Here is a 22,878-nt window from a genome sequence, read left to right as displayed (position 1 = left end):
AATAAATATTTTGATTGACTTATTGAAACATCAAAATACTTCTCTTTGCAATTTAATGAAATCATATGCCATTTTTACAATTAAACACTGACTTACACATATGTCACTACAAACAGGCCACAGTCATTGCAGCGTATATTCTTACTAGCAACACAAGATAAATTTATTAATTACATTTTCCAATAAATTGAATTAGACTGATATTTATAAGCTAAGATATGAAAAATAGGAACAAAGTATTAGAATGACATAAATATGTTTCAGTGGATGATCTGTGGGGACAATTTTTGCACTATTGCATATAGCCTATGACAAAAAGGGTATAGACTATGCTTCTAATCCTATATGTAAACATGGTACACAACATATGTAAATATATGTAAATGTAGTATGCAGATATATAAATATAGTATACCACATAAAATGAGCTTGGAAGTATTTCTTCCTCCTCAGTTTTTTTGGAAGAGTCTGAGAAGAACTGATTAATTCTTCTTTAAATTTTTGGTAGAATTCACATGTGAAGTCATCCAGTCCTAGATTTTTTTGTTGTTGTTTTGGGTAAGTGTTTGACTACTGATTCATTCTCCTTGATCATTATCAGTATGTTCAGATTTTCTGTTACTTCATGACTCAGTCTTGGTGAGTTATATTTTTTTTGGAATTTATCAGTTTCTGAGTCATCTAATTTGTTTAGAATAGTCTCTCACCGTTTGGATTTCTAGTATCAGTTGTAATGTCTCCTCATTTGTTTAAAATTCTATTAATCTCGGGCACCTGGGTGGCTTAGTTGGTTAAGCTTCTGACTTTCGCTTAGGTCATGATCTCGCGGTTCATGGATTTGAGCCCTGCGTCAGGCTCTGTGCTGACTGACAGCTCAGAGCCTGGAGCCTATTTCAGAGTCTGTGTCTCCCTCTCTCTCTGACCCTCCCCTGCTCACGCTCTCTCTCTCCCCTAGAAATAAATAAAAATACGAAAAAATAAAATTCTATGAATCTGAGTCTTCTGTGCCTGCCTCTCTCTCTCTCTCTCTCTCCCCCCCCCCTCTTCCTCTCTGTCTAGCTAAATCTTTGTCAATTTGGTTTCTTATCAAAAGAATAGCTGTCATTTTTGTTGATCTTTTCCATTGTTTTTCTGGTCTCCATTTATTTCTGCACTAATCTTTATTATTTCCTTGCTTATGCAAACTTTTGGGTGCCTTTGTTCTTCATTCTAGTTCTTTGAGGTATAAAGGTATGTTATTTATTTGGTATGTTTATTTTTTTCTAAATGAAGGCATTTGTTGTTATAAACTTCCTTCTTAGAACTGCTCTTGTTGCATCCCAAAAGTTTTAGTATGTTGTGTTTTCATTGTTTGTCCCAGATTTTTTAAATTTTCTTTTCTTTTCTTCTGTGATCTATTGATTGTTTAGAAGTGTGTTGTTTAATTTCTGTATACTTGTGAATTTTTCAGCTTTCTTCCTGTTACTGATTTCAGACAATTATGATTGGAAAAGATACTTGATATGATTTCAGTCTCCTTAAACTTGTTAAGAGTTGTTGTGTGACCTAGATAAGTCCCAGATAATAGTCCATGTGCACTTGAGAAGAATGTATATTGTGTAGCTGTTGAACGGAATTTTCTGTATATGCCAGTTAGGTGTATTTGGTGCAAAATTGTTGGGCACCTGCGTGGCTCAGTTGGTTAAGCATTCGACTTCGGCTCAGGTCATTTCACAGTCCCTGGGTTCGAGCTCTGCGTCGGGCTCTGTGCTGACAGCTCAGAGCCTGGAGCTGCTTCAGATCCTGTGTCTCCCTCTCTCTCTACCCCTCCCCTGCGCTTGCTCTCTGTCTCTGTCTCTCAAAATAACATAAAGATATAAAATAAAAACCAAACTGTAGTTCATGACCATTATTTCCTTATTGGTTTTCTGTCTGAATAACCCATCCATTGTTAACACTGGGGTATTGATGTCCCCTGATATTACTGCATTACTATATATTTTTTACTTCAGATATATTTATTTTTGAGGCCAGCATTACCCTGATAGTAAAACCAGACAAGAACACCAAGAGAAAAAATATTATAGCCCAATATCTTTGATGAACATACATGCAAAAACCCTTAACAAAATACTAGTAGACGGAATTTAAGAGGATGTTAAAAGGATAATATTCAGTGATCATGTGGGATTCCTGACTACAATGCATGGTTAGTCAACATATGCAAATCAAGCAATGTGATACACCGCATTAACAAAATGGAGGATAAAAATATCATCGGCGTGCCTGGATGGCTCACTTAGTTAAGTGTCTAACTTTAGGTCAGGTCATGGTATCACAAGCTCATGAGCTCGAGCCCCGTGCTGGGCTCTGTGATGACAGCTCAGAGCCTGGAGCCTCCTTCAGATTCTATGTCTCTCTCTGCACCTCCCGCACTCATGCTCTGTCTCTCTCTTTCAAAAATAATCATTAAAAAAAGTTAAAAAAAATCATCACCTCAATAGAAGCATTTGACAAAATATAGCATCCTTTCTTGATCAAAAAACAAACAATAACAGAATTGTTAAAAAGGAATGTCCCTCAGCATAATAAAGGTCATATATGAGACCAATGGAACAGAATTGAGAACTCAGAAGTGGACCCAAAAGTATACAGCCAACTAATCTTTGACAAAGCACGAAAGAATATCCAATGGAAAAAAGACAGCCTCTTTAACAGATGGTGCTGGGAGAACTGGACAGCAACATGCAGAAGAATGAAACGAGATCATTTTCTCACACCATGCACAAAAATAAACTCAAAATGGATAAAGGACCTGAATGTGAGACAGGAAACTATCAACACCCTAGAGGAGAAAGCAGGAAACAACCTCCTTGATCTCCACCGCAGCACCTTCTTACTTGACACATCCCAAAAGCAAGGGAATCAAGAGCAAAAATAAACGACTGGGACCTCATCAAGATTAAAAGCTTCTGCACAGCAAAGGAAACAACCCAGAAAACTAATAGGCAACCAACAGAATGGGAAAAGATAGTTGCAAATGACATATCAGATAAAGGGTTAATATCCAGAATCTATAAGGAACTCACCAAACTTCACACCCGAAAAACAAACAACCCAGTGAAGAAATGGGCAGAAGATATGAACAGACACTTCTCCAAAGAGGACATCCAGATGGCCAACAGACACATGAAATGATGCTCAGCATCCCTCCTCATCAGGGAAATACAAATCAAAGCCACACTGAGATACCACCTCATGCTGGTCAGAGTGGCTAAAATGAATAAATCAAGAGACTCTAGATGCTGGTGAGGATGTGAAGAAATGGGCACCTTCCTCCACTGTTGTGGGGAATGGAAACTGGTGCAGCCCCTCTGGAAAACAGTGTGGAGGTTCCTCAGGAAACTAACACTAGAACTCCCCTAGGACCCAGCAATAGCACTGCTAGGAATTTACCCAAGGGATACAGAAATGCTGATGCATAGGAGCACATGTACCCCAATGTTCATAGCAGCACTCTCCACAATAGCTAAAACATGGAAAGAGCCTAAGTGTCCATCAACAGATGAATGGATCAAGAAGATGTGGTTTATCTATACCATGGAATACTACATGGCAATGAGAAACAATGAAATCTGGCCATGTGTAGCAACATGGATGGACCTTGAGGGTGTTATGCTGAGCGAAATAAGTCAGGCAGAGAAGGACAAATATCATATGTTTGCACGTATAGGAGGATTAGGAGGAACTTGACGGAGGAACAAGGGGGAGAAGAAGGGCGGAAATGGTGGGGGAAAGGGAGAGAGGCAAACCATGAGAGACTCTTGAATGCTGACAAAAACTGAGGACTGATGGATGTGGGGGGGGGGGGGGATGGGCATGGAGGAGGACACTTGTGGGGATGAGCACTGGGTGTTATGTGGAAACTAATTTGACAATAAACTATTTGTAAAAAAAAAAAAAAAAAGTCATATATGGCCAACCCATAGCTAACATCATCTTCAACAGTGAAAAGTTAAAGGCTTTTCCTCTGAGACAGGAACAAGATAAGATGCCCATGCTCACCATTTCTGTTGAACATAATACTAGAAATTCTATCCATAGCAATTAGAAAAGATTTAATTAAGTAATTAATTTTAAAAATACATCTAAATTGGAAAGGAAGAAGTAAAATTTTCTGTTTGCTATCGAAAACTCTAAAGACTCCAACAACAATCTTTTACAACTAATAAATGAATTCTGTAAAGTTTAAAGATACAAAGGCAACAAAGAAAAATCAGTTCCTATACACTCACAAAGAATTATCTTAAAGAAAAGTTAAGAAAGTAATTCCATTTATAATTGCATCAAAACAGTAAACTATTTAGGAATATTTTTAGCCAAAGTGAAAGACCTACACACTGAAAACTATAAGACTCAGGAAGTTGTAGAAGACACAAATAAATAAGAACATATCCCATGTTCTTGAAGTGAAAGAAAGACTGTGAAATGTTCATGCTACCCAAAGCAATTTACAGATTCAGTGCAATCACTATCAAAATTTCAATTGAATTTTTCACAAAAATAGAAAAAAGTACTCTAAAATCTGTGTGGAACCACAAAAGACCCTGAATAACCAAAGCAATCATGAGAAAGAATAGCAAAGCTCAGGCATCACACTTTATGATTGTAAGCTATGTCACAAAGTTACAGCACTTAAAACTATGTTATTATAAAAACTGATACATAGACCAATAGAACAGAACAGAGAGTCCAGATATAAATCCAAGCATGTACAATTAATTTCTTTTAATTTTTTTAAACATTTATTAATTTTTGAAAGACAGAGGAGTGGGAGAGGGGCAGAGAGAGAGGGGGAAAAGAATCTGAAGCAGCTCCAGGCTCTGAGCTGTCAGCACAGAGCCTGACATGAGGCTCAAACTCACAAACAGGGAGATCATGACCTGAGCTGAAGTTGAACGCTTAACGGACTGAGCCACCCAGGCACCCCAGTCAATCTATTTTGACAAAGATTCCAAGAATACAAAATGGGGAAAGGATAATCTCATCAATAAATGGTGCTAGGAAAACTGGGGTCTGCATATGAATGAAATTGGACTGCTACATTACACCACTTAGAAAAATGAACTTGAAATGGATCAGAGACTTAAATGTAAGACCTGACACTGTAAAAATCCTGAATGAGAACTTAGGGAAATACCTCCTTGACATTGGTCTTGGCAGTCATTTTTTGGAAAAGACACAAAAGTATAGGTGACAAAAGTGAAAATAAGTAAATGGGACCATATCAAATTAAAAAGCTTCTGTACTGCAAAGGAAACAACCAGTAAATTGAAAAGACAATCTACAAAATGGGAGAAAATACTTGTAAACCATATACTTACCTACCTACCTACCTATCTATCTATCTAGTCAATAGCAAAAAGGAAATAATACAATGAAAAATGGGCAAAAGACAGACATTTTTCCAAAGGAGACATACAAGTAGACAATAGCTATATGAAAAGGTGCTCAACATCAGTAATCATTAGGAAAATGCAAATCAAAGTCACAATAAGATATCTCCTCTCACCTGTTAAGATGGCTATTATGAAAAAGACAAAAGTTAACAAATGTTAGTGAGCATGTGGAGAGAGGAAACCCTTATAAACTATTGGTGGGAATATAAATTGGTACAGACTTTGTGAAAAAACAGTATGGTAGTTCCTCAAAAAATTAAAAATAGAAATACCATGTGATCCAACAATTCTACCTTTCTGTGTGTGTGTGCATGTGTGTGCGTGTGTGCGTGTGTGTGTGTGTGTATGAAGGAAATGACATAAGTGTTTTGAGGTCTTTGCACACCCATGTTCGGTGCAGGATTATTCACCAAAGCCAAGTTAATTGCCCTTCAACAGATGAATGGAAAAAAGACAATGTGGTTTATCATTCGAAAAAGAAGAAGAAGAAGAAGAAGAAGAAGAAGAAGAAGGAAATTCAGCCGTTTGTGATAGCATGAATGAACTTAGTAGGTTTTATGCTAAGTGAAATAAGCCAGAGGAAGACCAATACGGCATGGTGTCACTTAGATACTAAAAGTAAAAAACCCAAAAAACAAAACAAAAGCAAACAAACAAACAAAAGATTTTGTAGAAACCAAATAGCATGGTGGTTTTCAAGGGCAGGAGAAGGGGGAAACGGGAAGATCTAGGTCAAATGGTACACACATGTTCAGTTATAAAAAGACTGAATTCGTATGATTCAGTGTACAGCATGGAGCATATAATACAGTTAATAATGCAGTACTGTGTATATGACAGTTGCTGAGAGGCAATCTTAAGTATTCTCACCAAATATTTAAAAAAATCACTATGTGAAGTGATGAATGCATTAATTATTTTTATCTTGGTACTCATTCTATTTTATACATAAAATTATATTAGTCATTTATTCCTCAATAAAGTTCGATAAAGTATACCATATATAATAAAAGTTTATATATATGAACATTTATTTTTTAATGTATATTTATTTATTTTGAGAGAGAGAAAGTGTGAATAGAGGAGGGGCAGAGAGAACAGAAGAGAGAATCTCAAGCAGGCTCCACACTCAGCACGGAGCCCAGTTTAGGGCTGGATCTCACAACCCTGACATCACAACCTGAGCCAAAATCAGGAGCCAGACACTTAACCCATAGCCACCCAGGTGCCCCTATAGATGGACATTTAAATTAATTTTTAAATCTTGTGGCTCCTCCTAGTGATCATCTCTCATCTTTATTCAGTGACTCTCAAATCTTAGATGTGTCCATTTTTTATTGAATTATTTGGATTTTTTTTGGTGTTGAGTTGTGTAAGTTGTTTCTTTATTTTGAATACTAATCCCTTATCAGATCTGTCATTTGCAAATCTCGTTTTCCAATCTGTAGATTATCTTTTGGTTTTGTTGATTGTTTCCTTTGCAGTGCAGGAGCTCTTTATTTTGGTATACTCCCAGAAGTTTATTTTTACTTTTGTTTCCTTTGCTTCAGGAAACATATCTAGAAAAACGTTCCTCTGGCTCATGTCAAGAGAAATTGCTGCCTATGCTCTCTTCAAAGATTTTTATGGTTTCAGGTCTCATATTTAGATCCTTACTCCATTTTGCGTTTATTTTTGTGTCCAGTGTAAGAAAGTGGTCCAAGTGGTCCAGGTTCTTTTTTTTTTTTTTTTTACCTGTAGCTGTCCAAATTCCCCAACGCAGCCTTTTGAAAAGACTTCCTCCCATTGCATTGCTTGCCTCCTTTGATGAAGATTAATTGACTCTATAATTGTGGGTTTGTTTCTGGGATCTCTATTCAGTACCATGGATCTATGTGTCTATTTTTGTGCCACACCATACTTTTTTGATTACTGCAGCTTTGTAAGATAACTTGAAGTCTGGAATTGTGATACTTCCAGCTTTGTTCTTTTTCAAGGTCACTTTGGCTATTCAGTCTTTTGTGGTTCCATACAAATTTCAGGATTCTTTGTTCTAGCTGTGAAAAATTCTTTTGGTTTTTGATAGGTATTGCATTAAACTTATTTTGGGGGGCACTATGGACATTTTTAAAATTTTTCTTATGTTTATTTGTGTGTGAGAGAGAGAGAGTGAGCAGAGGGGGCACAGAGAGAGAGGGAGACACAGAATCTGAAGCAGGCTCCACGCTCTCAGTTGTCAGCACAGAGCCTGGTGTGGGGCTCAAACTCATAAACCACAAGATCATGCCCTGAGCTGAAGTCAGACCCTCAACCAACTGAGCTACCCAGGTGTCCCGGATAGTATAGACATTTTAACATTAGTTCTTCTAATCCATGAGCATGGACTGGCTTTCCATTTCTTTGTGTGGTCTTCCAATTTTTTTCATCGGTATTTTATAGTTTGTACAGTACAAGATTTCACCTCCTTTGTTAAGTTTATTCCTAGGCATTTTATTATTTTTGATGCAGGTGTAAATGGGATTTTTTTACATTTTATTTCTGCTACTTGGTTATTAGTGTATAGAAATACAATGGATTTTTGTTTATTGATTTTGTATCCTGTGACTTTGCTGAATTCATTTATCAGTGCTAGTAGTTTTTGGATAGAGTCTTTAAGGTCTTTTATGTAGACTATCACATTATCTGCAAATAGTGGAAATTTTACTTCTTCCTTGCCAGTTTGGATGCCTTTTATTTCTTTTTCTTGTCTGATTGCTGTGACTAGGACTTCCAGTACTACACTGAATAAAAGTGGTGAGAGTGGACATCCCTGTCTTTTCCCTGACCTTAGGAGTAAAGCTCTTAGTTTCTCACCATTGAGTATTAGGTTATCTATGGGATTTTCATATATGGTCATTAATATGTTGAGGTATATATCCTGTAAGCCAACTTTGTTGAGGGCTTTTATCATGAATGGATGTTACACTTTGTCAAATGCTTTTTCTGTATCTATTGAGATTGATCATATGGGTTTTTTTATTTCTCTTCTTGATGCGACGTATCAAGTGACTGATTTGTGGATATTGAACCACACTTGCAGTCCAGGAATAAATCCCACTTGATTGCAGTGAATGTTTTTTTACTATGTTGTTGGATTTGTTCTGCTAATTTCTTGTTGAGGATTTTTGCATTTGTGTTCATCAGAAATATTGACCTGTGGTGATCTTTTTTTGTAGTGTTTTTGTTTGGTTTTGGTATCAGGGAATGCTTGCCTCATAAAATGAATGTGGAAGTTTTCCTTCTTCTATTTTTTGGAATAATGTCAGAATAATAGTTATTAACTCTTAAGTATTTAGTAGAATTCCCCTGTGAAGCCATCTGGTGCTGGACTTTTGTTTGCTGGGAGTTTTTGATTGCTGATTCAGTTTCCTATTACTGGTAATAGGTGTGTTCAGATTTTCTATTTCTTCCTTATTCAGTTTTGGAAAGCAAAATGTTTCTAAAAACTTACCCATTTCTTTTAAGTTGTCCAGTTTGTTAGCATATAGTTTTTCCTAATATTCTCTTTTAATTCTTTATGTTTCTGTGGTGTCAGGTTTTATTTGTCCTCTTTTATTTCTGATTTTGTTTATTTGAGTCGTCTCTCTGTGTCTCTGTCTCTGTCTCTCTTTTCTCAGGGGTGTTGGGGATGAGTCTGGCTACAGGTTTATCAATTTTCTTGATCTCTTCAAAGAACTAGCTCTTGGCTTCACTGGCTGTGGATTTTGTTCATTCTTTTTCCAGCTTCTTTAGGTATAAACTCAGGTTATCTGAGAATTTTCTTGCCTCCTAAGGTAGGCCTGTATTGCAGTACACTTTTCTCTTAGAATAGCTTTTGCTGCATCCCAAAGATTTTTGGACTGTTGTGGTTTCATTTTCATTTGTCTCCGTTTTTAAAAAATGTCCTCTTTGATTAAATCTACTAAATTATTCTTGACAAAATAATTATCCAGTGTATTTTCAAATATCTCAAATCACTGAAAGGCAATCCCTCTCAAGGTAGCACACTTTTTCTTCTATGGCTCCACATACAGAAATGGACTCTACTCCGTGACAATTGTCTTTTTAATGCACTTGGTACACTGATCTTTTTCCTAGAACATGGTGGGGACATTCAGTAAAAGTTTCCTTCCTCACGACAGCCCATCCAAATCATCGGCTTCTCCTCGTCAACAGTTATGAATTTTCCAGACCAAACATGCCTCAGTCAGTGTCTGGTCCACATTTGCTCCTCTTTACAGATAAATCACTACCTCTGGTGCTCTCTTCTTAACACATGTGGCTTATCTACAGACTTCTTTTTTATTTGTTTGTTTTTGTTTTTTTAATGTTTTATTTTTTTTTTTGAGAGAGAGAGAGAGAGACAGCATGAGCAGGGGAGGGTCAGAGAGAGAGGGAGTCACAGAATCTGAAACAGGCTCCAGGCTCTGAGCTGACTGTCAGCACAGAGTCCGACGCGGGGCTCGAACCCACGAACCGCGAGATCATGACCTGAGCCGAAGTCGGACACTTAACCACTGAACCACCCAGGCGCCCCTCTACATACTTCTAAAAATGGGAGATCCAAAACTGGAAACAATATTCCCTGCAATGCAACCACGTAGACTATCACATCCCTCAGGCAAGATACTTGTTATGGATTAAATGTTAGTACCCACCCCCGCAAATATGTATGTTGAAGCCCAAAGCTCAGTGTGACCGTATCCAGGCAATGTCTTTATAAAGGTAATTAAGGTTAACCGAGATCATAAGAGTAGGGCCCTGACCTAATAGGACTGGTGTCCTTATAAAACCCGACAGGAGAGAGCTTGCTTTCTCTCCCTCCCGTGTGAGGACCTGGTAAAAAGACAGTATGTGTAAGCCGGGAAGAGCCCACTCCAGGAACCAGGTTGACTGACACCTTGATACTTGAACTTCCCAGTCTCTAGAACTGTGAAAAAAATAAGTTTCTGTTGCCTAAGCCACCCAGCCTATTATATTTTGTTATGGCAGTTGGAGCAGAATAAGAGAAAACTCTGTTTTATTTCACCTAAGGTAGCCAAAGAATGCATTCAGTTTTCAGTAATCATAATATATAGTAATTTTATCAAATTAGCTATCATATGAGACCTTCAAGCCCGTGGCACACATGTTACTATTAAGCTGCGTCTGCTCTATACCAGACTGACACTTTGGATGAAAAGCTCTGTGAGTCCTAACCTATCACCCTGCACGTTGGTATTTCGTGTAGCTTTATGTTATCCACAGCGAGTGAGCACCCTTTTGCTTTTCATCCAAGTCATTGGTAAACATGTTCAATAAACTTGAGAACAGAGCTTTCTGGAATGTGAGTAAAAAATTCCCATCAGATTGGTGCCAATTAATTTAGCCAATTTCTTAATTATAAGTATCAAGAAGATTTTTGTGGTCTGTAGGCCTTCAAGATTTTATTTTTAGCCAGTTTGATAGTGTTTCATCAGGGTTTGTCATGTCGAGCAAAGCCGCTGCTCCTGTGATGAAGACATCACTCACTGCAGAATGCCCTTCCAAGGCTTCTGTGAGTGTTAACACATCGCAAGAGTAAAAACAAGATTTGTTAACTCTTAAATTTCCAGTGTCCAGAAAGTACATAGCATATAACGGGAGCTCATTAACTGTTTATTAAACTAAAAATGTGTTGGACCTCTGCAGTGATACTGCAGTAGCGAGCTAATTGGAAGAGTCACTATTTAATGATGAAAGATAGTCATTAAGAATAAATTAATAACAATAATCGTAAAGCGGGATGGTGGTAGGAGTGCCACTTGTAAAAGAAGTATTTTGAGTTAGCAGCCGTATTTCCCAGTCCAGCTAATATTCTAACAAATTCTCTATTAGGCTACCATGTTATTTAAAATTCAGTGCCAATTCATTAAAAAATTTCAATATAATTTGTATCCATTATTTTATGTCACATATTATTTGAAGAATAGTTAAGATAGCTTATAAGAATGCAAACAATTCAGAAGGACATAATGTACATTTAAACTAAGAAAAATGAGACAAAGAGAAAACAAAATATGCAAAAGCAGATGGAGCCAGGAATGAGGTCACACAAAATGCACACCTTCGAGTCTTATATACTTGTTGGAGCTGGGCCACCGTTTGCCTTCAGTACTGGAGCAATCAACGGAAACAGGAAAACATGATTCACAGTGCAGGTCCTGACACCAGCGCCCAGATGTCTTCTGTCTCGGGGTTTGGCACCAGCCACCCATCCAGGTTGACGAAACTGTCACAGGCTGTTCTTCTGGTACCTCTTTCGCAGTTCCCATGTCCCATCCATCACCCTGCCTGATGGCTTTGTCCTCTGAATATCAGTTGCAGAAGTACCTATGCCTAAAACATCGCTGTCTCGCTTGGACACATTCAGTAGCCTTGTAACTGGTCTGCCCCACATCTGTGCTTAGCCCCCAACTCTAAGACATTTTCACCTTGCAGCCACTGTGAATTTTTATTTACTGCAAACGGAAGTCTCTCATGTCCTTGCATAATGCCCGTTAGAAGTTCTTTGTTGCCCTTGAGAGAAAGCATCGCTGTGGCATACCAAGCCCTACACGCTTTGTCTCCTCCGCACTCAGATCGTTGTGCTATTTCGCAGGGGGGAGGAGGAAAACTACTAAATGGGCCTTAGTTTAGCTCCGGGTTACCCCGTTCTCCCAAATCAGGCCCTTTGCACTTGCTGTTCCCTCCAATAGACTGTTTTTTCATTTTATAAATATCATACATTTAGTGGTGTCCAGAAGTATTGGAGGTAAGCAGATATCACAATGTTTATACATCATAAATTTTAAAAAAACTTTTAAAATATCCATAATTTTAAATTTAAAATATATAAGATAATTTTTAATAAATCAGGAAATGAATTATATTGAATAGGTTATTCAAATAATGCTAATTTTTCAGGGCTATTAGTTTAACTATATACTGTTACCTCAAAAAACTTTTCTTCTCCCATAGACTAAACAAAATGAGTATTCTGCATTTACTGTTTGTTACTTAGCACAATAAAAATGTCATGGTTATGTTTCACAAATATAAAATACTGAACATTTAAAATAATAGCATAGACTTAAAAATCTTCAGGACCCAAAAGCTGGTTTGGGAAATGAAGCAAATAAATCTGACATTCTATAAAAGTGAAATTTATGTAACACTTTTTCTATTGCTTATTCTGTAAAGCTATAATTCAAACTTCCTATTTCACCTCTTCTTCTCACCTTTATGAAGTAATCATCTAAAGATGCTTTGGGGAGACAGACTATAAAGTCTTTGAGCTTCCTCACAAATGACTCTGTAAGACCCAGGATAAATCTGTTTTTAGTCAGTAGGTTGAAAGAACTTATAGGGTCAAGAGTATGGATGATACACTATATATTGCAGAAAATATTGCATATTAATAATAGTCTCCCTCCTAAAATTATATTTCTTAAATTACTTTACAAGATCCAGTGACAGGAATAAACTATTTACAATGTTTATAACTCTTCTGGCAATTAAAGAAAATGCACCGTATCATGGCAATATGGTATCTTGAAAGAACCCTAAAAGTTAAGGTGGAAATGCCAACTTGGGGAACTTTTTTTTTTAAGAATGGAAAGGAAATAATATTTTTAAAATCATGGTCAAGTGTTAAGACAGCGATTTTTCCTCTAGATTTTAGAGTTTTAATAAGATATTTTATTCAATAAGAGAGTTTTCTTGAAAATTGGATCCCTGGTGGATTTATGCAATCCAAGTGATGTTATATCAGGCAGTGTTAAATAAGACCAGTTAAATTTATTCTAGAAAATTATGAAAAGCATGAATAAGTGTTAGAATTTGAAATATGTACTTATTATATAAAAGGGAAGGAAGAGAGAGAAGGATATTAGTGAGCTATTTGTGCTCATAGAAAGCATTTGTATGCAAAAGGAAGACCACAGCAAAGGCAAGATCTAGATTTCAACCAGTGTGGTTATTGATAATGACATGTGGTCAATTTTCTATATATGATTAGAAGTCATTCTTCATCAAAGTAAGAACTTAAGCCATCATGTGATAGTAGACACTAGGTTTGCATTTGGAAGTACTAGGTAGACATGGTAAGAACCATGCAAACAGAAGCCCCTGGGTGGTTTGGTCAGTTAAGCGTCTGACGTTGGCTCAGATCATGATCTTATGGTTCATGAGTTCGAGCCCCGCGTCGGGCTCTGTACTGACAGCTCAGATTCTGTGTCTCCTTCTCTCTCTGCCCCTCCCCAGCTCACACTCTGTCTCTCTCTCCCTCAAAAATAAATAAAAACATTGAAAAAATAAAAGAACAGAGCCAGTGCTCTGGATGCATATGTGAGTATTGATCACATGTTTTCCTTCATTGGAAATTGGGAGGGAGAACAGGATTGAATAAGGATCTTGGTCAGATGTGCAGTACTGGCTTCCTGTGCTACTGTTTCTTATTGCCATCCTACCCCGTAAGTCCCTTCTCTCTTTAGAATTTATTTATTTTGACCAAGTTCAGTATATGTGACCAATACCAGCCCAAACAGAACTCCACAGAAATTCAAAATAATGACAGCAGAATATTTAAAAGTGAAGGTGGTTATAGTTATAGTAGTTACACTAACAATAGAAATATTGAAAAGAATAATATAAAAGAAGGAGAAGTATTTCTCTATCAAGATAGTAATATATGGCTGGCTCTTTTCCATTTCCAGAGTAGAATATTATAAAATTACAGTTTTATCATACATAGGCAAAATAACTGTGCTAATCCACAATTATTTGGGCTTTCATCGGGTTTTACCGCTTTAGAGCATTTAGTGTAGACATCTCTGGCATCCAGGAATTAATAAAAGTACTGAACACCTAGAAGCAGTAGTTGGTGACTTCAAAGTCTGTAAATAGAAATTAGCAGATCTCATTTTAAGAAGGGCAGGTAACCAAGCAGGCATAAAATGGAGAAGTTCTTTAGCGCTTGGCATTTATAACACCTTGTCATCTTCATCCTTGATGCCTAGTCTTCTTTATTTTACACCATAGGTTTATCTGCTTCTTAATTGTTCTCTGCTCCACAGGGTCTCCAGGGAATGCTTGAATAATTGAAAACATTTCTCTCCCCAGTGGTTGAGCTTTGGTCACTGTGGGACTGAAACAGCTCAGTAAACCGAACTGATCATCACGTTCATGTAAAGGTGTCAGATTTTAAGATGGAATGGCATAGCATCGCCACTGCAGCCTTCTTTCACTTAGTTAATTACTTTAAATCATTTTTATGCTGCAGTGTTTTGTGCTCCAGTGCTAGTTATGATAGCACAGGCATTACAACCTAACATGAATCTGATCTGTTGTTGTAGTAATAATTCTTCCTACCTCCCCAAATATGGAAACCATCACTTTACCCCTTTCAATGAGATTATACAACTAAAGTAGAGTATTTTTAAATGTACCCATTGCCACCGCATGATCATGGAGTGAAATTTTCAAGGTAACAGATAAATGAAATATGAGCAATCAGAATCAAGGGTCCGGTGATGGCATTTGCATGTCAGGATTAAACACAACAAGAGGTAAAAGTAGAGACCTAGAACCAGAGAAAGGCCCAGTCACACTTTCCCATGCTCTTCTGGTCTCCAACGTAATGTCTTTGAGATGCTGGAGACTCCAGAGCCCTGGTGGGAGACACCAAAGCTTTCAGATATTTCCCAATTTTCTCTATGAAACGAAATTATCAAATTGAAATATACTACAAAATGTGGAGTTAACTTGCTAATAATGGTAATGCACTGAGCTAGGTAGAATCATTTTACCTGTTAGAAGCTTTGGAGAAAATAATTAATTTATCTCATTTTTCTTCCTTGATTCTTTAACATACATAGTACTAAGGCAAAGCTTAACAGGAAGTCTGTATCATGGAACTATCTAATATGTTATAAGAATTAGAAACTAATTGTTTAAATACAGAAAATCTATATCAGAATGCTTCACTAATTTGTGGACAGTGGAATCCAAATACAAGGCAATTACTGTTAATGGAGAACAATAATAACAATAATAATATCATAATAACGATAATAATAACAATAGTAACAATAATAAATTGGCCATATAACCTAAAAATCACAACTATTATCTGTACTAATAGAGAGGTCAAGGTACAGTGCCAAGTTGAATGGTATTAACACAGTGATTAATTTACAGTTCCTATATTTATTACTTTATAATTAAAATTAAATTTTAAACATTACAAACCAAGGCTGGTAAAAAATTAGAAAATTTCTTTAAAAATCACCTAAAATTAGACTATTTCTGAGAGAAAAATCAACACTTTGCTGAACATCCTTTCATAATTTATGAATTCTATGTAAGGAATTTAAGGGTATATCATACGTGCTGTTTATAGTGGACAATTGTATTTTGCTGTTTAGCTCCCTTCATACCATTTCTCCATCTCTTCTGCTCAGTACTTCCAACTTTCTATCCACAGGGTAACGAAGGTTAATAACCTGGTTGTGTGTGTGTGTGTGTGTATGTGTGTGTGTGTGTGCGCGCGCGCGCATGTGTATAGATGCACAGTATATAATATATGTACACACATATATTCATGTAAATGTACAAGTCTATATATGTGTGTGTTTACATACATGCACACACAGTCCTTTTTCAGAGTTTGTTTTCAGAATTTGTAATCCCATTTACAGAAATGGAATATTGTATACAAATGTCCCTGAGTCTTGCTTTCCTCCCTTTACAGAATAGAAACGCCTCCACATCTTTCCAGTGATAGGGTGATATTCCCTGGTATGAATGTGCCACAACTTATGCAGCCATTCATCTTCCTTCCTTGTGTTCTTCTTTCTCTTTGTTAATAATAAAAATGCTACATTTGATATCTTGCTATGCATAGTCTGATGTATCCGTGCACTTTTTCCACTAGGGCACTTCCATAGGGTTTGCATTGCTACAACAAATTATATATCTGCTTCAAACTGATACAGATGTGGCCAGAATGCTACTGAAGATGGCTGTAGCTATACTTAAATAAGGGGCCTGTATCTTTTCCGTACAGAGTGTCAGTACTCTCTGACGTTTGTAGCACGAAGTAGTACTATTCTTTAATATTTATGTTGGCTGGAGCTTCTTGGGTAAAATGTGAAAGTGCCTCCCAGGTAAGGAGACACAGAAGACAGGCAGGCCACCTCGAATTGGTAGGGATCCAGGTTTAATAAGCCAGGAAACTTAGGTCAGAAGCTTGTTTCGGGTGCCTCTGGAGGAGTGGATCTCTGTACCTGCCCAGCAGAATCAAAATTTTGTATAGTAGCCATAACAGGGTTCCATGCAGGCGGTCCCAGCAACACCTTACTCTCTCAATACTGTGTCCTTGAAAGCAGCTCGGGCTTGGGAATGATGGGCGGGATGGACTGTCCAAGAACAAAGGAGGTGAGAAGCTTCCCACTGCCCAGGCCAGCTTGAGGATCCCTCAGCACTCAGGCCTACTCCATGAGCTCCCATAAAATTCTGTCAAACTGCTAAGTATAAATGTTATACTTTAAAGTCATTTCTATTTGTTACTTATTTTGTAAATTGAACTATAATTAGCATACAGTGTTATGGTAGTTTCAGGGGTACAATATCATGATTCAGCAATTCTATGCATTACTTACTACCCATTGTGACAAGTGTGCTGTTAATCCCGTTCACCTATTTCACCCATCCCCCCCGCCCTTGCTGACTTCTTCTTTGTCAATCACCCGTTTGTTCTCTGTATTTAAGAGTCTAGGTTTTTAAAATTAATTTGTTTCGGGGCGCCTGGGTGGCTCCGTCGGTTAAGCGTCCGACTTTCGCTTAGGTTGTGATCTCGCGGTTCGTGGGTTCGGGCCCCGCGTCGGGCTCTGTGCTGACTGCCAGCTCGGAGCCTGGAGCCTGTTTCAGTCTGTGACTCCCTCTCTCTCTGACCCTCCCCTGCTCACGCTGTGTGTGTGTCTCTCTCTCTCTCCTAGAAATAAATAAAACATTAAAAAAATTAAAATTAATTTGTTTCTTTTTCTTTGTTCAGTAAACATTTTTTTTGTTTATTTTTGAAACAGAGAGACAGAGCACGAGTGGGGGAGGGGCAGAGAGAGAGGGAGGCACAGAATCTGAAACAGGCACCAGGCTCTAAGCTGTCAGCGCAGAGCCCAATATGAGCCAAAGTCAGATGCTTAACCGACTGAGCCACCCAGGCGCCCCATTTGTTCATTTGTTTTGTTTCTTAAATCCCACATATGAGTGAAATCATAAAGTATTTGTCTTTCTTTGCCTGACTTATTCCCCTTAGCATAATACCCTCCAGGTCCATCTATGCTGTAGCAAATGGAAAAATCTCATTTGTTTTTAAGGCTGAGTACTATATGGTACGTATGTATACCATACCTTCTTTCCTGACTCCTCTGTTGATGAGTAATTGGACTGCTTCCATATCCTGGCTGTTGTGCAGAATGCTGCAAGAGCATAGGGGTGCATGTATCTTTTTGAGTTAGCATTTTCATTGTCTTCCAGTAAATACCCAGCAGTGAAATTACTGGATCATATGGTATTTCCATTTTCAATGGTTTGAGGACACTCCTTCCTGTATCCCACAGCGAGGGCACCGGTTTGCATTCCCGCCAGAAGCGTACGAGTGTTCCTTTTCCTTCACTTCCTCTCCTACCCTCGTTACTTCTTCTCTTTGTGACTCTAGCCATTCTGACAGGTTTGAAGTGATATCTCTTTGTGGTTTTGATTTGTTTTTCCCTGGTGATGGGTGATGTGGAGCACCTTTTCACGTACCCGTGGCCATCTGGATGTCTTGTTTGGAAAAATGTCTATTCAGGTCCTCTGCCCAATTTTTAATTGGATTCCTTGTGGAATCTTAGTGTTGAGTTGTGTAAGTTCTTTACGTACTTTGGGTATTAACCCTTTATCAGATATATAATTTGTAAATATCTTTTCCCCTTCAGCAGGTTTCCTTGTGGTTTCGTTGGTTTCCTTTGCTGTCCAAAAGCTCGATATTTTGGTATGGTCTCAATCGTTCATCTTTGTTTTTATTTCCATTGCCCTCGAAGACATATCTAGAAACGTGTTTCTATAGCTGATGTCAAAGAAATTACTGCCTATAGTTTTACTAGCTATTCTAGAAGTGTTTATAGTTTGGGGCCTCCCATTTCAATTTTTAATGCATTTAAGATGATCTTGTGTATGGTGTATGAAAGCAGTCATTTCCTTCTTTTCACATTGCTGTCCAGCTTTCCCAGCACCATTTGCTGGAGATACCCTTTCCCCCACTGTATTTTCTTACCTCATTTGTCATACACTAATTGGTCGTGAAAGTGTGTGTTTACTTCTGGGCTCTCTATTCTGTCCTCTTGATCTATGTGTCGCTTGTTGTGTCGGTACCATACTATTGTGATTACTTCACCTTTGTGGTATATCTTGGAATCTGGGGTGGGGCATCTCTAGCTTCGTTCTTTTTCAAGATTGCTTTGAGTGCTTGGGGTCTTTTGTGGTACCGTACACATTTTAGTATTATCTGTTCTAATTCTGTGGAGAACGTTGTTGGTGTTTTGATAAGGTTTGCATTAAATCTGTAGATTGCTCTGGATAGCATAGACATTTTAATAGTGTATTTTCTTCCAATCTGTGAGCATCTGTCTTTCCAGTCTTTCCATTTGTTTGTGTGGTCTTCAGCTGCTTTCATCAGTGTTACAGTTTTCAGAATATAGGTCTTCCCCCCTTTGGTTAAGTTTGTTCCTAGGTATTTTATTATTAAATTTTTTGGTGCACTTCTCAATGGAATGGTTTTCTTAATTTCTCCTTCTGCTACTTCATTATTCGTTATAGAAATGGAACAGAAAAAAAAAAAGAAATGGAACAGATTTCTGTACATTAATTTTGTCTCCTGTGACTTTACTGAATTCATCTATTCTAGTAATTTTTGGTAGACTTGTTAGGGCTTATAAATATATAATATCACATTACTACAAATAGTGAATTATCTACAAATAGTGAAAATTTTACTTCTTCCTTACCTATCTGGAAAACTTCTATTTCTTTTTCTTGTCTGATCACTGTGGCTAGGACTTCCCAGTACATTGAATAAAAGTGGTGAGAGTGAACATACTTGTCTTCTTTGATCTTAGAGGGAATATTCACAGTTTTTCACCATTGGTATTATGTTGTTTATGGGTTTTTCATATATAGTCTTTATTATGTTGAGGTATGTTCCCTCTAGCCCTACTTTATTGAGAGTTTTTATCATGAATGGATGTCATACATTGTCAGATACTTTTTCTGTGTTTATTAAGATTTCCGTATGGTTTGTATCCTTTCTCTTGTTAATGCATTGTGTTGCTTGATTTGCAAACATTGAACTACCCTTCCATCCCAGGAATAAATCCCACGTGATCATAGTGAAAGATTTTTTTAAATGTATCATTGGATTCTGTTCGCTGATATTCAGAATTTTTGCATCTATGTTCATGAGAAATATTGGCCTTTAGTTTTCTTTTTGTGCAGTGTCTTTGTTTGGTTTTGATATCAGAGTAATGCTGCCCTTGTAAAATGCATTTGGAATCTTCTCTTCTATTTTTTGGAGTAGTTTGAGAAAAATAGGAATGAAATATTTTTATTTATTTTTATTTTTAGGTGTTAACTATTGTTTATTTATTTTAAGTTTATTTATTTATTTTTAGAGAGAGAGCATGTGTGCAAGTGGGGAAGGGGAGAGAGAGAGAGGGAGAGAGAGAGAATTTCAAGCAGGCTGCACACCACCAGTGCAGAGCCTGATGCAGGGCTCAAACTCACAAACCACAAGATCATGACCTGAGCCAAAGTCGGATGCTTTAACTGACTGAGCCACCAGGTGTTAACTCTTTTTAAATGTTTGGTAGAATTCACCTGTGAAGCCATCTGGTCCTGGACTTTTGTTTGCTGGGAATTTTTAATATTTCACTGCTGGTAACTGATCTATTCAACTTTTCTTTTTCTTTCTAGTTTCAGTTTTGGAAGGTTATATGTTTCTAGTAATTTATCCACTTCTTTTGGTTGTCCAGTTTGTCAGCATACAATTTTTCATGACATTCTCTTATAATCCTTTCTATTTCTGGGGTGTTGCATGCTATTTCTCCTGCTTCATTTCTGATTTTATTATTTTGAGTTCTTTTTTCTTTATAAACCTGGGTAAAGTTTTATCAATTTTGTTGATCTTTCCAAAGAATTCATTCTGTGATTTCACTGATCTATTGTTTTTTTCAATTTCTACATCATTTATTTCTGCTCTAATCTTTATTATTCCCTTCCTTCTTTGGGATTGGATTTTTGTTTGTTCTTTTTCTAGCTACTTTAGACCTAAGATTAGATTGTTTATCTGAGATCTTTATTGTTACTTGAGTTAAGCCTGTATTGTGATGACCTTTTCTCTTGAAGCAGCTTTTACTGCATCCCAAAGAACTTGAACCATTGTGTTTCCATTTTCATTTGTGTCCACCATATTATTTTTATTTCCTCTTTGATTTATTGGTCAACCCATTTAATGTTTAGCAGCATGTTATTTAGCCTCCACATATTTGTATTCTTTGTAGATTTTTCCTTGTGATTGAATTCTAGTTTCACATCATTGTGGTTGGAAAAGATCCATGGTATGATTCCAGTCTTTCTGAATCTACTAAAACTTGTTTTGTGAACTAACATCTGATCTATCCTTGAGAATGTTCCATGTGCACTGGAAAATAATATGTATTCTACCTTTTTTGGATGGAATGTTCTGAATATATCTGCCAGGTCCATCTGGTCCAGTGTGTCATTTAAAGCCACTGTTTCCTCACTAATTTTCTGTCTGGATGATTTATCCATTGATGTAAGTGGGGTATTGAAGTGCCATACTATTATTGTATCACTGTCCATTTCTCCCTTTGTGTCTATCGACAGTTGCTTTATGTATCTGTGTGCTTGCATGTTGGGTACATAGATACATACAATTGTGATGTCTTCTTATTGGATTGCTCCCTCTATCATTATGTGGTAACTTTCTTTGTCTCTTTCTACAGCCTTTGTTTTAAAGCCTATTTTTTTCAATGTAGTTCTATCCCAGCTTTCTTTCCACTTCCATTTGCCTGGTAAATGGTTTTCGATCCCCTCACATTCAGTTTATAGGTGTCTTTAGGTCTAAAGTGAGTCTCTTGAAAGCAGAATATTGATAGTTCTTAATTTTATAACTATTCAGACATCCTATGTCATTTGATTGGAACATTAGTCCATTTACATTCAAAGTAATTATTGATAGGTGTGTACTTCTTTCCATTTTGTTACTTTTTAATGGTTTTTTTTTTTTTTACCTCTTCTCTGTTTCTTTCTTCTTCTCTTGCTCTCTTCGCTTGTTCTTTAATGGCTTTCCTTAGTGTTATGCTTAGATTCCTTTCTCTTTATTTTTTGCATCTCTATTATAGGGTTTTGTCTTGTGGTTATCAGTAGGTTCATGTATAAGACCTTATGCATATAGCTGTCTACATTAAGTTGAATGGTCACATCAGTTTGAACTGATTCTAAAAACACTGAATTTTTACTATTCCCCATGTTTTATATATATGATGTCATACTTCACATCATTTTATTTTGTGAATCCTTGACTGATTTTTATAGATATAATTGATTTTATTTCTTTTGTGCTTTGACTTTCATACTGATTTTGTAAGTGAATCATCTATTACCTTTATTATATGTTTGCATTTACCTGTGATGTTTTTCCTTTTATATATATTTTTTACTCCTAGTTATGAACTTTTTTCCCCACTCAAAATATTCCCTTAAATATTTCTTATAAGGCTGGTTTAGTGGTGATGGATTACTTTAACTTTTGTCTGTCTGAGAAACTCTTTATCCCCCTCTCTATTCTGAATGATAGCCTTGCCAGGGAAAGTATTCTTAGTTGCAGGTTTTTTGTTTTTTTTCTTTCAGCACTCTGAATATATCTTGCGACTCCCGGCTGACCTGCAAAGTTCCTGCTGAAAAATCAGATGATAGCCTTATGGGGTTTCCCTCAAATGTAACTGTTTTTCTTTTCTCTTGCAGCTTTAAAAATTCTCTTTATGACTACTTTTGGCCATTTTAATATTATGTGGTTCAGGCTTCCTTGCAGTAATTTTGTTGAGGGCTCTCTGTGCCTCCTGAATCTGGACATCTGTTTCCTTCCCCAGAATAAGGAAGTTTTCAGCTATTATTTCTTGAATAAGTTTTATGCCCCTTTTCTCTCTCTTACTGGGACCCCTATAATGTGAATGTTATGCTAGATGATGTCACCAAGTTTCCCTAACCTATTCTCATTTCTTATTAATCTTTTTTTCTTTTTGCTGTTGAGCTTGGTTGCTTTCCATCACCCTGTCTTCCATATTGTCAGTCCTTTCTTCTGCCTCTTCTAATCTGGTATTGAGTCTCT

Source organism: Crocuta crocuta, unplaced genomic scaffold (genome assembly GCF_008692635.1).
Source record: "Crocuta crocuta isolate KB4526 unplaced genomic scaffold, BGI_CrCroc_1.0 scaffold80, whole genome shotgun sequence".
Classification (NCBI taxonomy): Eukaryota; Metazoa; Chordata; class Mammalia; order Carnivora; family Hyaenidae; genus Crocuta; species Crocuta crocuta.
Note: the sequence above shows the minus strand (reverse complement) of the source record.